The sequence below is a fragment of the Lissotriton helveticus genome, chromosome 7, assembly GCF_964261635.1.
Source record: "Lissotriton helveticus chromosome 7, aLisHel1.1, whole genome shotgun sequence".
Taxonomy (NCBI): domain Eukaryota; kingdom Metazoa; phylum Chordata; class Amphibia; order Caudata; family Salamandridae; genus Lissotriton; species Lissotriton helveticus.
In genome coordinates, this window is record NC_136068.1 from 86128846 (window position 1) to 86148896 (window position 20051).

A 20051-nucleotide genomic window follows, 5' to 3' on the forward strand; every position below is an offset into this window, starting at 1 on the left:
CAGTATCCAGTAGGACCAGGGTTGGTTAGGGGTGCATGATACAACTGTTTTGTTGAATTTAAACACCATTTAGGCCATGGATGGGCTGGGATTGTGCTGATTTTTGTCTTTTTTTTGGGACTGCTGGTGGGGCCCTTTGCCCAGGGGTGGTGAGTGTTGCATGGGCCTAGTCTTTCTGTGGGGTGTCTTCTTAAATGTAAACATAATTGAGGCCATGGATGGGCTGGGATTGTGCTTATTTTATTGTTTTTTGTCTTTTTTGGGGGGCTGCTGGTGTGGCCTTTTGCCCAGGGGTGGTGGTGCATGGACTGAGTGTGCCTGTGGTGTGGTCTCACTCTCTTTAATGTAAACATCATGGATGGCGTTGGATTGTGGTGATTTCTGGCTGTTTTTCTGTTTTTTGGGGGTGTACTGTTGATGTGGACTGGTCATGTGGGTGGTGGTGGTGGCCATCTTGAGTGCTGGCTGGTACAGGCAACATGTGCCTGGGGTGTAAGGGGCCATTTTGAGGAGAGGCAGTGTCTGAGGCCTGCACTTATTTTGCCTACTTTTCATCCATTATGCCCAGGGGTAGTGAGTGTTGCATGGGCCTAGTGTTTCTGAGGGGTGTCTTCTTGAATTTAAACACCATTGAGGCCATGGATGGGCTGGGATTGTGCTGATTTTATTGTTTTTTGTCGTTTTTTTGGGCCTGCTGGTGGGGCCCTTTGCCCAGGGGTGGTGAGTGTTGCATGGGCCTAGTCTTTCTGTGGGGTGTCTTCTTGAATTTAAACATAATTGAGGCCATGGATGGGCTGGGATTGGGCTTATTTTATTGTTTTTTGTCGTTTTTGGGGGGCTGCTGGTGTGGCCTTTTGCCCAGGGGTGGTGGGTGGTGCATGGACTGAGTGTGCCTGTGGTGTGGTCTCACTCTCTTTAATGTAAACATCATGGATGGCGTTGGATTGTGGTGATTTCTGGCTGTTTTTCTGTTTTTTGGGGGTGTACTGTTGATGTGGACTGGCCATGTGGGTGGTGGTGGTGGTGGCCATCTTGAGTGCTGGCTGGTACAGGCAACATGTGCCTGGGGTGTAAGGGGCCATTTTGAGGAGAGGCAGTGTCTGAGGCCTGCACTTATTTTGCCTACTTTTCATCCATTATGCCCAGGGGTAGTGAGTGTTGCATGGGCCTAGTGTTTCTGAGGGGTGTCTTCTTGAATTTAAACACCATTGAGGCCATGGATGGGCTGGGATTGTGCTGATTTTATTGTTTTTTGTCGTTTTTTTGGGCCTGCTGGTGGGGCCCTTTGCCCAGGGGTGGTGAGTGTTGCATGGGCCTAGTCTTTCTGTGGGGTGTCTTCTTGAATTTAAACATAATTGAGGCCATGGATGGGCTGGGATTGGGCTTATTTTATTGTTTTTTGTCGTTTTTGGGGGGCTGCTGGTGTGGCCTTTTGCCCAGGGGTGGTGGGTGGTGCATGGACTGAGTGTGCCTGTGGTGTGGTCTCACTCTCTTTAATGTAAACATCATGGATGGCGTTGGATTGTGGTGATTTCTGGCTGTTTTTATGTTTTTTGGGGGTGTACTGTTGATGTGGACTGGCCATGTGGGTGGTGGTGGTGGCCATCTTGAGTGCTGGCTGGTACAGGCAACATGTGCCTGGGGTGTAAGGGGCCATTTTGAGGAGAGGCAGTGTCTGAGGCCTGCACTTATTTTGCCTACTTTTCATCCATTATGCCCAGGGGTAGTGAGTGTTGCATACTTGCATGTCCGTAGTCTTTCTGTGGGGTGTCTTCAATGTAAACATCAAGGATGGCATGGGATTGTGCTCATTTTTCTGTGTTTTGTCGAATTTTTGGGGTGTATAACTGAACTGATGTTCCTCTGTCTTCCATTGCTTTTAGGTGCACAAGAAGACTCAAGAGAACCACCAGTGCCAGGAAGAAGTCCTGCAGCGGTGTGTGCAGCATAACGTCACGCGACGTCACGTCTGGACACAGAACCCTCTGCAACTCGTGCAACTGCTGCCTGCTGACCTGCTCTGAAGAGGATGGCCCCAAAAAAAGTAACCCGTAGCTCCTCTAGCAAGAAAGGTGCCAGTAAGGAGCAGAAGAAGCAAGTTACCAAGGACACTGGTGTGCCGCCCGCCCCTTTTTTTGGGAGTAAAAAAAAAAGTATGCCTGCAGCAGCAGCAGCGGGATCTGCTGGGGACCAAGCTGGCAGCAGCACCCCCGCTCCATTGGGCTCAGTGCCACCACCACCACCATGCCAACTTAAGTCCAAGCCCTTGAGTGCTGCAGAGGCAGCCAGTATAGTTGTTCAATCACCATCGACCAGTGATGTTGGCTCATCGCAAGAAAGCAGCAGCAATGTCCCTCAATCAACACAGGTTGTTGTAGCTCATCTGACGAGTGTTGAACAACCACAGCCGCAACAACAATCACATGTGCAAGTACAAGCCCAAGTACATGTGGAAGGAGAGGCAGCGCAAGGAGATGCGCAAGCAGAGGTGCATGGAGGGTCACAAGTGCCCACAATAGTTGTTCCTCCCGAAGTAGGGGCACATCAGGAAATCGACAATCAAGGCGAGGTATCATTTGAGGAAGCCACTCCTCCTGCTGATCCTTCATTGTCTTCCACAACCCTAGCAAGGAAGAGATCAAGGGTGGTGTCTACATCCTCTTCAAGCACACCTCCTTCTGATGATACGGATCAAACTTGGGAACCAGCACCACAGCCGTCTGAGAGTGAGGCACACCATGATCCAACAAAGGTACTTAAGCGTAAAAGGAAGCTCGTCCAAAGTCTCAGACTTATGGAGTGTGATGAGGCTCAACAAGAAGTGGCGGATACTGCTGCTGATGAAGACTCTGCCAACGACGACCCAGTCATCATAAAGGTCACTGCAGCCCCAGCGGGCATGCAGCAAACAGACATTTTGACCCTAGCCCGAAGAGCTGCTGCGCGTGATGATGATGATGATGATGTTGTCGATGAGGAGGCAGTGGAAACACCACAATCATTGGAGTTAAGTAGTACACCAACTCGTCCCGCTTCCATATTTCTTTCTGGCAAGAAGAGACCTGCGTCAACCTCGACCTTAATTAGTGGCGGTGAAAGTGGAAAACGTACAAAAGTTGGGCAATCCAGATCCTCCACTTCATCTGGCATTAGCTTCATGACCACCACCACCAGTATCGCCGCCTCCTCCAGGTCCCACAGACACTTCAAGTCCCCAGTTTGGGACTTCTTTACTGTTTGTCCCAAAAATCCAAAGTTTGCCATTTGTACCCTTTGTAAGCTTGCAGTTAGTCGTGGTAAGTCAGGTACCAACTATGGTACCGGCGGCCAGAGTGGTCATCTTGAGAGAAAGCACGCTGTCCAATGGTTTGCGCACCTAGCTGCGATCAAGAAAGGCCAAAATCAAGGAAACGTTGATGTTTCATCTGATGTTGACGAGCAGGAAGAAGACGTGTCAAACACTTCCCTTACACCCAGTACCCCTGTCAGCAGCACACCCAATGTGAGGCACACTAAGAGTGTTGGAGCGAGTGAGACACCAACGCACAAAAGTTCACCAGCGAGCAAAATTGGGTCAACGAAGTCATTATCAGCCCGTAAATGCTTGGTCCAGGCCAACATTAGAACAATGCTTACTTCAGACGTGCCATATGAACGCAACCACCCACTGACGCGTCTGTATAACACTAAGCTGGCTAAAATGCTAGCTGTGGACCTTCTACCTTTTTCTTTTGTAGAAGCGGTAGGTTTTCTTGAATTAGTTGCAACGCTCTGCCCTAAATGGAAGGTTCCGAGCCGGTTCTATTTTGCCAGAGTTGCGGTTCCAGCACTACATGAAGATGTGCTGCAGGCGATTGGGGCAGCTTTGCAGAAGAGTGCTGTTCACACAATACATCTGACAACAGACATGTGGACCAGTGGCCCAGGCGATGATTACATGTGCATCACTGCACACTGGGTCTCTTTTTCAGGTGTTATAGCAAAGCTAAACGCAGGTGTTGACCCGGACCAAGTTTTCAAAGCTGCTCGGAAACATGCAACACTAGCCATGTTTGGCTTGGAGAAAAGTCACACAGCAGAAAACCTTTTGGAAGAGTTTGACAAAAAGGTCTTGACAATGCTATCCCCCCTAAAACGCAAGATTGGTTATGTTTCCACGGATAATGGCGCCAATGTAGTTAAGGCCATGTTCCTTGGTGACCATGTTAGAGTGCCGTGTTTGGCGCACTGTATCAACCTGGTAGTTCAAAAATTCTTGAGTGATAAAGAGAGTCCAGCGTTCGAGGTAATGGCCACCTGCCGCAAAATGTGCAACCATTTCAGCCATTCTTTTAAGGCCCGAAAGCATCTGCGGAGACTGCTACTTCAACGTGGAATGCCAGTGAAAGCACTCATCCAGGAGGTGGCAACACGTTGGAACTCAACCTTCTACATGCTTGAGCGTCTGCATGAGCAGTATACGGTACTCGATCACTATTTCTTGACAGAGGCTACATCTCAGAAGGAGGACCTGCGGATGAGTAAGGCGCAATGGGCCATAGTTAAAAGCCTGACAGACATGCTTCGTCCTTTTGAGTTCTTCACGCGTGCAGTCAGCCAGGAGGACTGTAATTTGGGAAAAGCTATCCCATTGTTGTGCATACTGGAGCACCAACTGATGGCGGTTTCTTCTGAGTTTCAAAAAGATGAAAAAAAAAAAACCCATTTCATTTTGTCTGAGAAATTATTACATCGCCTACGTGGTGATGAACGTCTTAAAAACATCAACTCAGATCAGCATTACATTTGTGCTACTATTCTGGATCCACGCTACAAAAAGGCGCTGGCAGACAACGCATTCTTTCCTTTCGCTGATGCAGATGTTCAAAAGTACAAACATTGGTTAGCCTGGTCAGCCAAGAGGTTTGAAAAAGAACGGCAGGTTATTGAAGGAGAAGCCAGTACATCAGCATCAGCATCAGCAGGCCATCCGCAGTCACAAGAATCCACTTCTGCACCTGTGGCTGGGGCACAAGTGACCTCTCAGCCGTTAAAGACACCGGCAACTGGATCATCTGCACCACACACAATGACAACACTAACAGTGGCTCGGGAGGAGGATTGGCTAAGTTTGATGGGGTATGGTTCTCGAAAAAATGTCACAGCCAGCACAGCAAAAAGTAAGCAAAGTGGAGGAACAGTTGATGACCTTGAGTCGATGGTGCAGGACTATCTGAATGACTCAACAGTGGTCTTTCTTAATGAGGAGCCATTGCAGTATTGGCATGGCAAAAAACAATTGTGGCCACAGCTCTACAACCTGGCTATAAACTATTTGTCTTGCCCACTCGCAAGTGTGTCTTCTGAACGTGTTTTCAGTGCTGCTGGTGGCATTGTAACTCCCAAACGGAGCCGCCTCTCGCCCAAAAATGTGGAGCGGCTGACAATGATCAAGATGAATCAGCACCTCATACCACCAGATTACAAAGTACGAGAAAGCACGCCGCATGAAGACGAGGAGGACAGCAACGTAGATGAGGGGATTTTTTCTCTGTTCGGTGCCACTGACCTCATCCAGCCTGAATTCGCAGAGTATGATGACGAAATCTTGTTCTTATTCCCTGACACCGAGCCCTGAAAATGAGACAATCAATCAAGAACTTTCTTTTTCGTCCTTATTCACTTTTATTCCTGTGTGCTTTGTGTCTCTCTTTCTTTGTTTTGCACAGTTAATTTAATTCAAACTTTAATCACCTAATCCCAAAAACAAGACCATCATCAGAACTGTCTTCACTTGTTTGCTTATTGATTTGAAGGTGCCGCAGTCTACATTCCTCAGGTTCACAAGTTCTGAAGAACATGCTCCTCTATCCTCCTCCTCCAGACTGCGATTTCCCTCCAAGCAGAGTGCTGGATTACGCACAATGAAGAAAGACTCAGCACTTGTGGGGGTGTTGTACTTCTTTGCGGGTGAGTTGACGGTTTTGGGCCCATTGCTGTGAAGCTCTAATAATGGACAAAAGTGTTTTGGACCAAATATGAGGTGGACATTTCTTGCCGTTTTTGCTGACTTGCTTGCCTTTGAGGTGCTCTTTGGCGGGGTTCCGGGGGTTTGTGTGTAATTTTTGGTGTCTGTCGAAGCACTGCTGCGACAGTCTAATCTTGATTGCATTTGCTTTTCAGGAAATCCGTGGTGGAAAACAGGAGTTATGATGATTGATGATGATGACGACCTAGCTGCACAGCGCCGCGTTTGGACCGAAGGCCGAGAGACATTGTAAGTATGAGATTTAGCTTTTCCGCTGTTTGGGGGTGTTGTGTCGGGGGTTTTTTTGCGGGTGGGTTGGCGGGTCTTGCCTGGGGCATTCCTGGGAAGGTCTAATACCGGATACAAGTGTTTTGGACAAAATCCATAAGGAACAGCCTTTTTTTTGCCATTTCTTCAGACATCTTGCTCAATGTAGCGTTTTGGGGGGCTTCCTGCTGTTCGTGGGTGGGTTGCGGCCGGGGTCTCTGTCGAAGCACTGCTGCGACAGTCTAATCTTGATTGCATTTGCTTTTCAGGAAATCCGTGGTGGAAAACAGGAGTTATGATGATTGATGATGACCTAGCTGCACAGCGCGTTACTTTGGACCGAAGGCCGAGAGATATTGTAAGTATGAGATTTAGCTTTTTCGCTGTTTGGGGGTGTTGCCGCGTGTTTTTTTGCGGGTGGGTTGGCGGGTCTTGGCTGGGGCATTCCTGGGAAGGTCTAATGCCGGATAGAAGTGTTTTGGACAAAATCCTTAAGGAAAAGCCTTTTTTTTGCCATTTCTTCAGACATCTTGCTCAATGTAGCGTTTTGGGGGGCTTCCTGCTGTTCGTGGGTGGGTTGCGGCCAGGGTCTCTGTCGAAGCACTGCTGCGACAGTCTAATCTTGATTGCATTTGCTTTTCAGGAAATCCGTGGTGGAAAACAGGAGTTATGATGATTGATGATGACCTAGCTGCACAGCGCGTTACTTTGGACCGAAGGCCGAGAGATATTGTAAGTATGAGATTTAGCTTTTTCGCTGTTTGGGGGTGTTGCCGCGTGTTTTTTTGCGGGTGGGTTGGCGGGTCTTGGCTGGGGCATTCCTGGGAAGGTCTAATACCGGCTAGAAGTTTGTTGGACAAAATCCATAAGGAAACACCAGTTTTGGCACTTTTTGTAAGTTAGGGTTCGTTAGGGTTAGCCCTAGCAGCAGGATTGCATGTGTTTAGGGGGGTTCTATTGCAACGCGGTTCTGTTGTTGTAGAGCACTGTTGGAGCGATGCTGGCTATGGATACTTTTGCTTGCAGGCAAGTGGTTTGAATACAATCCACGGTCTGTATTTGGGTCTACTGTTACTTTCAAAGTACGTTTTGTAACCATTTTTCTGCTAGGCATCGTTTTTGGAGATATGATTGGGTTCTTCTACATTTTTGCGACTGGCTTTAGTAAGGGTCTTGGTGGGAGCATTGCTGGGAAGGTCAAATTTTGTTCTAAAACACAGTAGTACACCCACCTTGAGGGGAAAGATCCGCTATAATATTTTGGCCATACTTATTGATCCTTAAAAAGGTGACTCAGACAGAGCACGCAATTTCAAAAATATTGTACTGTCTATTAGGGAAATCAAAGTGTCACTTTTTGAACCACACAGCGTACATACCTTTTATTTATTTATCAGTGGTATTGTAATAGCACTTCCTGTTTTCCGTTCAATAATTACAGGCCGGGTTTCAGTCAACATCCGCCAGGCAGGCAGTGGACAGGGTGTCTCTTCTGTCAGTGGTCACCACCACATTGATGGACGAAGCGTCAGCTGGAATGGAGGAGTGCCGCCAATAAGAGGAATTGTTTGCTGCATGCAACTTACTTACCAATTTCAACAGGACAACTCCAACAACATACGCAATACAGATACAGTATCCATTGTTGTCTTTTATTCTATGAGTGTGACTGCATGTGCTTACCTTTAGTTTGTAACCAAAGATTGTCTGTAAACTCTGTATCTTCAATTATTGTTTGTCCATGCTCTGCTTTTTTTTTCTTCTCTCAACAAAACCTACCCAAAAAGAAACCCCCATTCCCATCCATTTTACAAACCCTAACCCTCTTCCCCCGGGCTGTGTTGTTTTGCTTGATGTCTGACTAAAATGACATCAATAATTCCACACACTTGCTGGGGAGGATAAGGTGATAGCAGCAACAGGCTGGTGAAGGAATACGAGGATATCTTCTAGACTTACTCAGCTTCAGTACTATATCTTCTAGTAGTAGTAGCCAATGTCAAATAAATTCAACGCAAGTACTAGTTATACTTGCAATACTTTACCATTTGTTAGGCTACATTATGGCACTGTTCTAGTGTACTGTCACCTGCTATTTTCTCGATCGTACCGTAACCGTTGTAATGCTACAGTAAGGAGTACAAACAAGGTTTCGTTTTCTTTTTTTCCATAGGCATGCAACTGCCACTGTGTCACACCACTAGTACCACCGCAATGAGGAAATGTCACCCGCCCAGGAATGACAACGTTAATCCCCATTTCACCTGGAGCCAGCCCTGGGCCTAGCCCTAATTTCTAACACAAATTACAGGTAAGATAAGCGTTTGGTGGGAGGTAGTATAATGGAGTATTATTTCGGAGTAGACAAGAGATTGACGGTTGTACTACTAAAGTCCTACGACTGTTCAGGAAAACAAAGTTACTGTTACACCCCCGCCCCCCACCCACCAGACTGAAAAGCAGTAAAAAACAGGTATGGTCAGATAAAGTTGAAAAATATATTTATTTATCCCTAACAAAATAATCTCCCTCACCCACCCTAACCCCAACGATTGTCTCTGAAACGTCCCAAAACGATCCCAACTCCCAAATCCCACCCCCCAAAAGTCTATAAAAAAAGGGCAAGGGACACTCCACTACTGGAGGGTGCTGGTGCTGGTGCATGATGCGGCATGGGCATCATACTCCTTGCGGAGGGTGGCAAGCTCGGAGCGGAGGCCCTTAACCAAGGTCTTATACCTCAGGACCTCCTGCTCCAGGTTGGACATGCGGACTCGTAGGCGGCGTTGGCGTTCCTTGCAGCTCCTGTGGGGGGCAGCTGGTATTTCGGTTGCTTGGCGGTGGCGGTCGGCTTTCTTAGCCCGGCTCGGTCCCGCTGGCTTAGTCACGGAGGAGGATGCAGTGGTCACAGTCGAAGATGTTGCCCCGCTCGACTGCGTGTCCTCCTCCTCCTCCAGGGCCACCAGCCGCCGATACTCGGCGACTGTGGCCTCCAGCCTCCGTTGCCGGGCCAATCTAGCCTGCTCCCTCCTTGTTGTTGATTTGGAAGGAGCAACTATATGAAGAAAGAAAGACATAGTCTGTAACCAATGCTCCTTATTAATAACACAAAGTGATTGAGCCGAAAGTTGGGTCACAGAGTACAAGTAGCAAATTGAAAGCACAGTACATAACTATTGAGGACAGTATCTATGTAACCTCCCACTTCTGCATCCTTGCTCTAACAGTAGTGGTAGTTTAATGAACTAATTCTACGACCACTATGGACTTCCATTACAGTCGACTATGACAGTACACCAGTCTTATTCTTCTTCTTCTCTCTTGTTTAGGGAAATGGGTACGTTATCTTATGCAAGCCGGCAGAATGACATGGACACAGCACAGTGAAGTTGCACCCGAGAAAAAAAGTTGCACACCATGATGATGGAGACAGACTTGCGTTACTGTACCGGTCCAGTACATGCAGGTGGTGAAGCTATTACTTTTCTATTACGGGTGGCACTGAGAATACTCTGTTACAAGGGCTACTGCTTAATTAATTTACCTTTCACCCTACAGTGCAAATGAGTACTAGAAAAGGAAACTGAAGAAGCTAACTAATTTGATTATCTATCACTTCACATGGGACGTATTTAATGACAGATGAGATGACTTTAGGTGCTTTGCTTAATATTGAGTGAACAGTGATACACCCACACATGAATGACGTACTACAAGTAAACTAAAGTTATTAAGAGAGGTACGGAGTGTCCACCGTAATAACCAGATATATGCTGTGAATGCAAACGCAATACAAAGTACTGCTACTATTCATGGTAGTATTGGACACATTTACAATTTCTTTTCCTTGCCTTCCCTGCACTGGGACGGACGTGCGGGTGCGGTGGTACATGCTCTTCAAGGTAACACTTACTTCACCTGGCGACCATCTACTCTCTCTAGATACACATGTGCTATGTAAGAGTCAGAGAATACCATGCTCCAGGCATCCATTCAGTCAAAGTATACGCACACATACAGTTTCTGTTTCACCCACCCAGGCTGCTGTCCTTCCACCCATCCTTGCTTCATCATTGACCCAGCCATGCACCATACCATATTCTTTCCTTCCCAGCCACCTCTGGGTCCAAGCAAACACATATCGTTCTTCTTTGCCAGCCATCATACAAGTTCGCGTCCCACTTACTTACACCCTTCTTTCGCTTTTCGTTCATCCCATCCATCACGTTCGTCTAAGAACTTATTGGGATTCTTCTCACCAAAAACTTCACAGCTAAGTCGAAGTACATTTCGAGGAGGCTACTACCTGGTTGATTTGTAATTGTAATACACCCGTGCAGAAAGCACACTATGCAGTCTTCAATCTCAATAAGTAAGGAATATATAGCTTACCTGTTTCCGCCACCACCGTTTGATCCCCCACAGGAACGGCCACCAGCTCTTCTAACGCGGCCTCCTCCCCAGAGGCCTCCGAGTCCAAGTCCAACACAGCCACCTCCGCGCTGGCCCCGTCACCAGATGTTACACCTACAAAGTACATTTAAGAATGTTAGAATACACCACTCACTACTATATAATATTTGGTCTAGGAGAAATGTTAAAAAAACAGAATACAATGTAATAATTTGTGACTGTCTACTCCATAGTAAAAATGTCCCATTTTCCAGGGAAGGCTGTTGTCTTGCTGCACTTTTATGCACAACTGATGAATGCTTGCTTTTGATTTTTAACACGCACCACTTTTTCTCCTAACAGACAGAAGCTTGACTCCTGAGTCCTAAGAACACGACCAGGATCAAGTTCAAACTAGGTGAGAGTTCGGCTCGACCACAAGAAATGTGTCCAATTAATCGTCAGCACTAACCACTTTTCCGTTTACAGTTAAATAGTTTTATGACAAAGTAGATTTTAATAAATGTGTTTACTTTTAATAAAGCTTTTACACTTAAATAGACTCTGTGGTTTTTGTTCCTCTAGACTAGAGTGGATGAGCTAAAGGTTTTGGAATTTTTGCAAGCATGAGTGCCTCTGACACTTCTTGACTGTGCTGTGACTCCGTACTACTCTCTTGTCCTGCGTACGATAATCTAGAGATCATTGGGGATCTATAATCGGTGACTTCGGGAGCTGAATGACTCTGCCACACTATCTAGTCAGTAAGGAGACAGTGCATAGAGGTATTGCTGAATATAATGGGAGTCCAATGGAATTGCCAAATGTCCAATCTTAGTTAGCTACACAGACAGACTAATAAGAATAGTCTAGTAATACCACAGGGAGTCATATTCGAGGCAGGATAAGAATTTATATCCAGTCTACAAGAAGATCAAAGACGATTTAGAAAAAATCGAATGAGGAACGCTAGGAAAAAATAGGTACTGTTTATTAAAATGTAAACTTACTGGGGCCAGCAAAGGAGCCCTCGCCTGCCCGATCCTGGCCTGCATCCTCAGCACCCTCCTCCTGTGTCCTCTTGCCCTTGGGGGGAGCTGATGTACAACATGAAAGAAAGAAAAACCAGAAAACATGGATGAGATTTTTCAACCAAATCAAACATTTCAAAAGAACAATAACAACATATTTTGGAAAAATAGCAAATAGATAGACAACTATTCCACGGGATCTATCTCATGTGGTATACTACGTTATTCGTATTGCCTGATTTGCGGAACGTTGACTTAGAAAGTTCCTATGTAACTCAATAAACAGACTACTAAAGAGGTTTGCCTAGGCCTGGCACTGCAGGCAGCAGTGCGCAACACGTGACAGACAAAGTCCATCCTGCTTGCAGATCAGTGAATACTCAAACTATCAATCCACCCGCCACCACCGCCACTATTTCTTCTGATAGCCATGTGACTGTCTAAAGGAAGTACTGGACTTCAGTCTGTTGGGGCTGATTTATAAGTCCCTTGCGGAAGTTGCGGCTGATTTTCCTCCATTGTTGCGTGCCTTTTCTGACGCAGCGGCAGAACAAAAGACTCGCCATGGTGTTGGTGCGGCGTATATATTAAAAAAAAAAAACACATATGGGCATATGGGCGATGCATCACGTTGTAAAGCCCTGCGCCATCAGGGGGCGTTCCGGCGCAAGGGAGGGCGTACCTGCGCAGGAACGAATCCTAAAAGTGGCTGAGGGAAATCTACAAGATGTCAATCAGTCATTTTTAGGACAATGATGCATGACTCAAACCCTGCGCGCTTGAAGCCGACGTACGGCTTGATGCAGCATTGGGGAGATAGGGTACCCCAGAGCATTGCTGGAGCTGCGCCATCGTTGGCACGCAACTCCAGCAATGCGCTGCCTTTACGGCACAGATGCGTAAGGCTTCTGTGATGTTTTGGGCCAATGGGTGGTGGTGGCATGGCACACAATTACTGCCGCATCCCTGCTACTTTGCAGGGATGCGCCGGTAATTGAAAATATGACCCTTACTGTCTAGCATTACGCAGTTCTTTTCTTTACAGTACACTCATACATAATTTCTCAGGCCAATGAAATGCTTCTGAACACAACATACAAAACAAAGAAGCATAGTAGCAAGCAAGGCTACTGAGAAGGAGAGCAGTGCACCTGAAAATGAAATGCATAGAAGATTTTGAAATATAATTTACCTCAATGTAATCGGCAGCATTATTGCTCTTGGTAAAGAACAAAGATTTGCAAATAACAGAGCAGGATAAAACAGAGTAGTAAATGTACTACTACTACTACTCACCAAGCCCGGGGACCTCTACGCCGAGCGCGTCCAGCAAGTCCCGCTCCCGGTCCATGACATCGGTCCAGCGGTGGGTGGCCTGGTTATATGTGCGCCGGACCCCAGAGATCTTGTACATGGCCCGGCACACCTTCTCCCACCGCTGGCGGCGCTCCCGGATGCCATAGCCGGTCGCGATCTTGCCGCCTCCCAGGATCGTCTTGGGGAGGCGGCGCTGGACATGGAAGATCAGTGCCGCCACTTCCTCCGCGCTGAAGATCTCCCTCGGGACCACTTGCTCCCCCCTTAAACGCCCGCACGGGAGCCGGGCACGGGGTGCGGGACCCTTCCCCTTCTCAGGGTGCTTCCCGGCTCCCTTTACCATGGTCTGGGCAGAAATAAACTTAAATGATAAAGAAGAAATAGAATAGTGAAGAAGAAAAGAAAAGAGTTTAAAAAAGTAGTTTAAAAGTAAATAAAAGCTGCAGAAAACACAAAAATATAGAGCTAGAAAAATAGAGGGTTAGATAATAAGTAAAATTAGATCAAAAAAACTTCAAACAAGCAAAGGATGGCAGAGATTGAGAGAGGATACAGAAAGCATGCCCAGAACCATAGCAATGAATGAGAAACAAGATGGCCGCGCCCGTTCACGACCGCGTGGGTAAGTTCGCGCGAGATTTTCCTTGCGAGTACGCGCGAAATTGTACTAGCGAGCAGCACACTTTGCGAGATTACACATAGCGGGCGGAAACGGAATTACGTCACGCCAACAAGATGGCCGCGCCCGTGTACGACCGATAGGGTAACTTGGCAAACGAATAGCTAGAAGCGCCTCGCGAACACGCGCAAGATCACGCGAACATACACGTCGCAACAAAAACAATTTTGTATTCGCACGTATTCGCGGCTTCCGAAATCGATCTCGCACGGATTCGCGCCCCAAATAACGCGCGAAATTGCAAAAAAAACGATTTTAGCTAAAATGAAAGCAATGAGCAGGTGCAAAAGTTCAAACTTAACATTAGTAACATTCAAGGTAGTGCTTCCTGATGGGCCCCTCCAGAGTTTGCAACAATTCTATGACCCTGCTATGACCCAAACAGCAGGCTCATAGAATAGCACCATAAAGGTCCTGTAAAAAAAAAAATTCACTGCAACAAAAAGCAAATTACAGATAAGGAAGGAAGCAGGTGCCAGCCAGACTGGAACTTTCAAAATTACTGACACATTAATGAAACACAAATTAATTGATGGCAGTTGAAGAAGGGCAGGTGTGCTAGCTTTTTTCAACCACCATAATCTACAGTGATAAATAAACCTAATAGGTGCCAGTGAGGATGTACTAGAGGGTGGCATGGGTGTCCCAGAGGGTGGCAGTGGTGAAACAGAGGGTGCTGTGAACCTGTGATGATAAACCAGACGTAGAAACAACATAGTCGCGGCCGTTGCAAGCCGAAAAGTAAGTTCGCAATTGCGAACTTGTCCCAAAATCGGCGCGAACACGCGCCAACACAAAAAACGGAAAAATCCGCAAATCCGCTAGAGTTCGCGGATCTTCGCGGATTGCGAATCCGTAAATACGCAAGTTCGCGGATTGCCAATCCGCAAAATCCGCCCATGCTTAAAAGAAACCATAAAAATGGAAAGTGTAAGTCTATGAAAAGCATATATGTCCATAAGACACTTGTATCTCTAAATGCATTACCAGAGATTCCTTTAAGTAACTTACAAGTAGAAAGTACTACAATAAACATACAAAGCAGCAATAGTCAAGCCAATACACTAGATTTACCAACACACACTAATTTGCATTCACACATAGCTATTACCAATACTGATATAATAAAGACAATAACAGCAAATAATGTTTCTGAGACTCAAACAACAAATAGTACACAAAATCTCGGGAATAGGAAAAGAAAACACACACAACGCACAGAAAATGCACTTAATAGCATGAATAATACAGATCAAACAACAAATGATATCATTAGTATATTCCATGCTGAAATAAGATATGGTCCTGAGTACACTTGCACTATTTGCAATCAACTATGGCATAAGCAAAGTCTACTAAAAACAAACAATATTAGTAAGCGGGCAAAATTCATAGAATGTAACATTAGCAAGTGTACAACTGATGAGATATGCCAAACATGTTACACGTATATTTGTAAGGACAAAATACCTCCATGTTCAGTTTATAATGGGATGACATTCCCACATATCCCACCAGTATTAAACTTGCATAACTTAGAGGAAAGATTAGTGTCACCAAGAATACCTTTTTTACAAATTAAAACATTACCACGTGGATTCCAAAAATCCCTATCAGGTGCTGTAGTAAATGTACCTGCTGATGTTATGACAACTGTAACTGTTTTACCAAGACAAATGGATGATAACATGACAATTCCGATAAAATTGAAACGGAAATTAAGTTATAAATCTTATACCCATTTTGAAAATGTTAGACCTAACAAAGTAAAACGTGCAGCTTTACATTTAGCAACTACTAGCAGTTTGTTTCAAGAATATGGAATAACTATTAATAAAGATTGGGATTATACAACACAAGATATACAGTCTTGTGATGAGACTTCAGATACAAATAATACATCTGATTCTTCAGACAACCTTCCAGCAGGAAATTTAGATACTATGTTAAATAATGAAACGATTACTACTGAAACAAATAATATTTTAAGTTTAGCACCTGCAGAATATAACACCCCAAGAGGCTTATATGAAGACAAAGATTCAGAATATTTAGCATTCCCAACTATATTTTGCGGTAAACGAAGGCCAACTAATAAAGAAAGGCATGTACCAATACATTACAGCACAATCTGTCAAGCAGAAGTAAGAAGTAATGATCTAAGAGTAGCCAAGTCTATTACTAATATTTTCTTTAAAGTAAAAGCATTACAAATTAAACAAATACAGAGCAAAATATTTATCTCGCTTAGAAAATACTTAACGAATGGAAACATTATAACTGCAAAAGACATAAAAGAAAAATTAGATACCATTTTACAGTTTAATGAAGGTTACAAAATTCTTAAAACAATACGTAGTTCACCACCATATTGGGAGCAATGCAAAAAAGACCTCTTTGCTATGATTAGACAATTAGGATTACCGACGTTTTTTTTAACCTTATCAGCAGCAGAAACAAAATGGTATCACTTAATTAACATATTATTGCGTATTGAAAAACAACCAGAATGCACAAAAGAAGAATTTGAAAATATGTCATGGGAAACTAAATGCAAATTAATCCAGCAAAATCCCATTACATGTGCAAGACATTTCGACTTCCAAGTTAGGAAATTATTTAATTGTCTTTTATTGCATGAAAGTAATCCAATTGGCAAAATTATTGATTACTTTTATAGAGTGGAATTCCAGCAACGTGGATCACCACATATACATGCTATCCTTTGGATTGAAAATGCCCCTCTATATGAAAGTTCAGATATAGATGAAGTCACTACTTTCATTAATAAGTATGTTACATGTGCAAAATCTCAAGAACCACCTATACAGTCTTTGCTACCCCTACAAAGACACGGCCATACCAAAAACTGCCGTATCAAACATAAAAGAACATGCAAATATCATTATCCCAGATATCCAATGCCTGAAACTTTTATCCTAGAACCAATAGAACTAGACAAAACAGATACAGAGCTCTTACAGCAAATTGAACTAATACATCTAACTATAAACAGCCAAGAATTCCAAAATTATACTTTTGAACAGTTTTTAGATACAATGGACATAGATCTAAATCAATATACTTTATGTATACGATCTATAATCCAAAAAAATACTATTTTCCTAAAAAGGACACCAGCTGAATGCTTTATAAATAACTACAATCCAACTATTTTGCAAGCATGGCAAGCAAACATAGATATACAATACATTTTAGATGCATATGCATGTGCTGTGTATATTGTATCATATATAAGTAAATCACAGCGAGGAATGAGCAAACTAATTGCCCAAGCAGCTAAAGAAGTACATCACAATCCAAGTATTAAAGAACAACTTAAGCATATTGGTAACAAATTTTTAAACTGTAGTGAAATAAGTGCACAAGAAGCAGCCTATCTTATACTTCAAATTCCTTTACGGAAAAGTTCAAGATCTTTTGTATTTATTAATACAAGTCCTAATGGAAAGCGTACATACTTATTAAAAGACCTTGAAACCATCAATTTGTTACCAGATACATCTTGTAAAATACAATATGATAATGTTATAGTGAGGTACAGCAAACGCCCTAATAAATTAGAAACATGTACATTGGCTGACTATGCATCTATGTATAATGAAAAGAAAAAATGTAAAAAAAAACAAGAAACAGGGCATGACAATTTCCTTACTGAAAATAACTTCCATAGCTCAGATGAAGAAGAACTGGAGATAAATTTACCAGACGAAACAGACTACATAAAAAGAAAAAAAGCAAAAGTAATTCGCTATTGCAGATTTAATGTAAAAAATGACTCAGAAAATTACTATAGAGAATTGCTAATGCTTTTTTACCCATGGCGAAATGAAAATCAAATAATTAATAACAACAAAACATATTATGAACGCTATCTCCAACTTAAAGACACAGTAGACTGTAATCATAATAAATATAATAAGCATTGTAGACAACTAACAACTGCTAGCAATGAAAACAGTGTATTAGATACATTAACCACTTGGCTGCTAAGGGGTGTGCATGTAGGTCCATTGACTTTCCATTGAAATCAATGGGCCCTACATGACGAGTTACCCTTGTCATTAGCACTGAAGGGGTTAATACCACCAATAGATAGTGAAGCAGAAGATTCCATATCCCATGAAATGCAAGATAATGAAAGGCCATTATATGACCTATCATTTGATTTAGGCATTAGAAGTACAAGTATAGAAGAAACACTAACAAATAACATAATGCCAAAAGAACAATATGACAGTATAATGCAAAATCTTACAGCAGAACAACTTAACTTTATATATCATCATTTGCATTGGGTTAAAACAGAAGAAACACCCTGCTACACATTTTGTACTGGTGGTGCAGGAGTAGGCAAAAGCTTCCTTATTACAGCACTTCACCAAACATTTGTACGTTATTACAATACAAAAGCAGGAGAAAACCCAGATAACATATATGTATTGCTTACAGCTCCAACAGGGAAAGCAGCATATAACATTCAGGGCAAAACACTACATAGTACCTTTAAAATACCAATTTCACAAACACTAACTTATAAACAGCTAACTCATGAAAATAGAAGTAGACTACAAAGTGAGCTAATGCATCTAAAATTGCTAATAATAGATGAAATATCAATGGTGGGAGCTAATGTATTTAATTTCATACATAATAGACTACAAGAAATACAAATGTCTAATCTCCCTTTTGGTGGAATATCTATTTTAGCAATAGGAGACTTTTACCAATTAAAGCCAGTTTTTGACACATACATATTTGACAATCCGAAACATTCATACAGGCCAGTAAGTACCAATTTATGGCAAACACATTTTAAGTTATTTGAGTTAACTAAAATCATAAGACAACAAAATGATTCAGCATTTGCAGAACTACTAAACAGATTAAGAGAAGGAAAACAAACTAATGAAGATATAAGAGAGATACAAACACGAGAAATAGAACCACCTGAAAACATTCGCAAAACTATACCATATATTATGGGAACTAACAATGAAGTGAATAACATAAATAGTGCAGTTTTATTAGAACATATAACGCAATACACAGTATACACAGCTACAGCAATAGATACAGTTGCATCAGACCTAAGTGAAGTAGTAAAAAAAAAAATCCTAAACAAGTTACCAGCAGACAGTACTAAAACAATGGGCCTGCCATCAATATTGCATATTGCATTACAATTAAGATATGACTTAACTTGCAATATACATGTCAATGATGGATTAACAAATGGTGCAACAGGAATAGTGGAATTTGTAGAAACAATAAATAACAGCCCAAGTGTAATTTGGATAAGATTTGATAAAGAAACAGTTGGAAAACTAACAAGACAAGCAAACAGACACATATATCACAGTAACATTTTGCCTCATTGGACACCAATTCATGCTATAACACGACATTTTCAATTTACACAGAAATATATAACAATAATACGCAAACAATTCCCATTGCGCCAATCATCTGCACGTACTATACATAGGACACAGGGAGAAACGATAGAACCACTTTACATACACTTTAACAATAGCAAAGTACATCATTTGCATTACGTAGCTTTAAGCAGAGCTAAATCATTAGCCAACATATATGTAAAAAACTTCCAGCAAGACAAAATAGCTGTTCATCCAAAAGTACATGAAGAAATGACACGCTTACGCACAGACATGCAATTGCACATATCAGTACCACAGTTAGAGTGCTATAACGAAGACTGTAACATAATTGTGCATAACATAAGATCTCTGCAAAGAAATTACACTGCTATAAAATCTGACAAAAATATCATGAATAGCGACATAATATGCCTCACTGAGATAAATACCACTAGAAAAGCAGATATGAATAGTTTCTTACTAGAACAATATCATCTAGTAATATTTGATAAATTTCACAATCAGCAAACAAAACATGGAATTGCCATTTATTACAGAAAAAACATTTGCTTATTACCAATATATAAAACACTACATGAAATCGACTTTTTATATTTCACTCAGCATCTTAATAATTGTGACTACTTATTTGTTACACTATACAAACCACCACATGTAAGTCTACAAACATTATTACACGATTTAACTACCATACTCAACTTTTATCCAAATTATAAATATGTAATCATGGGAGACTTCAACATAGATTTAACACAAAGAACACTAAACACAACTTTGCTATTAGAATATATGCTAGAACAATTTCAATGTCAGCAAAAAGTACAACAATACACAACAGACTACAATTCAACATTAGACCATATCTATACTAATGTAGATGTAATGCACTATGGTACATTAGAATCATATTATAGTGATCACAAAGCATTATGGGT

The 20051-nt window shown here is 42.7% G+C and overlaps 1 protein-coding gene across 1 annotated transcript in view; it reads left to right on the forward strand.

Moving 5' to 3' along the window:
- The window catches only part of LOC144766634 (uncharacterized), a 49976-nt gene that overhangs the window by 15893 nt on the left and 14032 nt on the right, over positions 1 to 20051 (forward strand). The window lies entirely within an intron of this gene.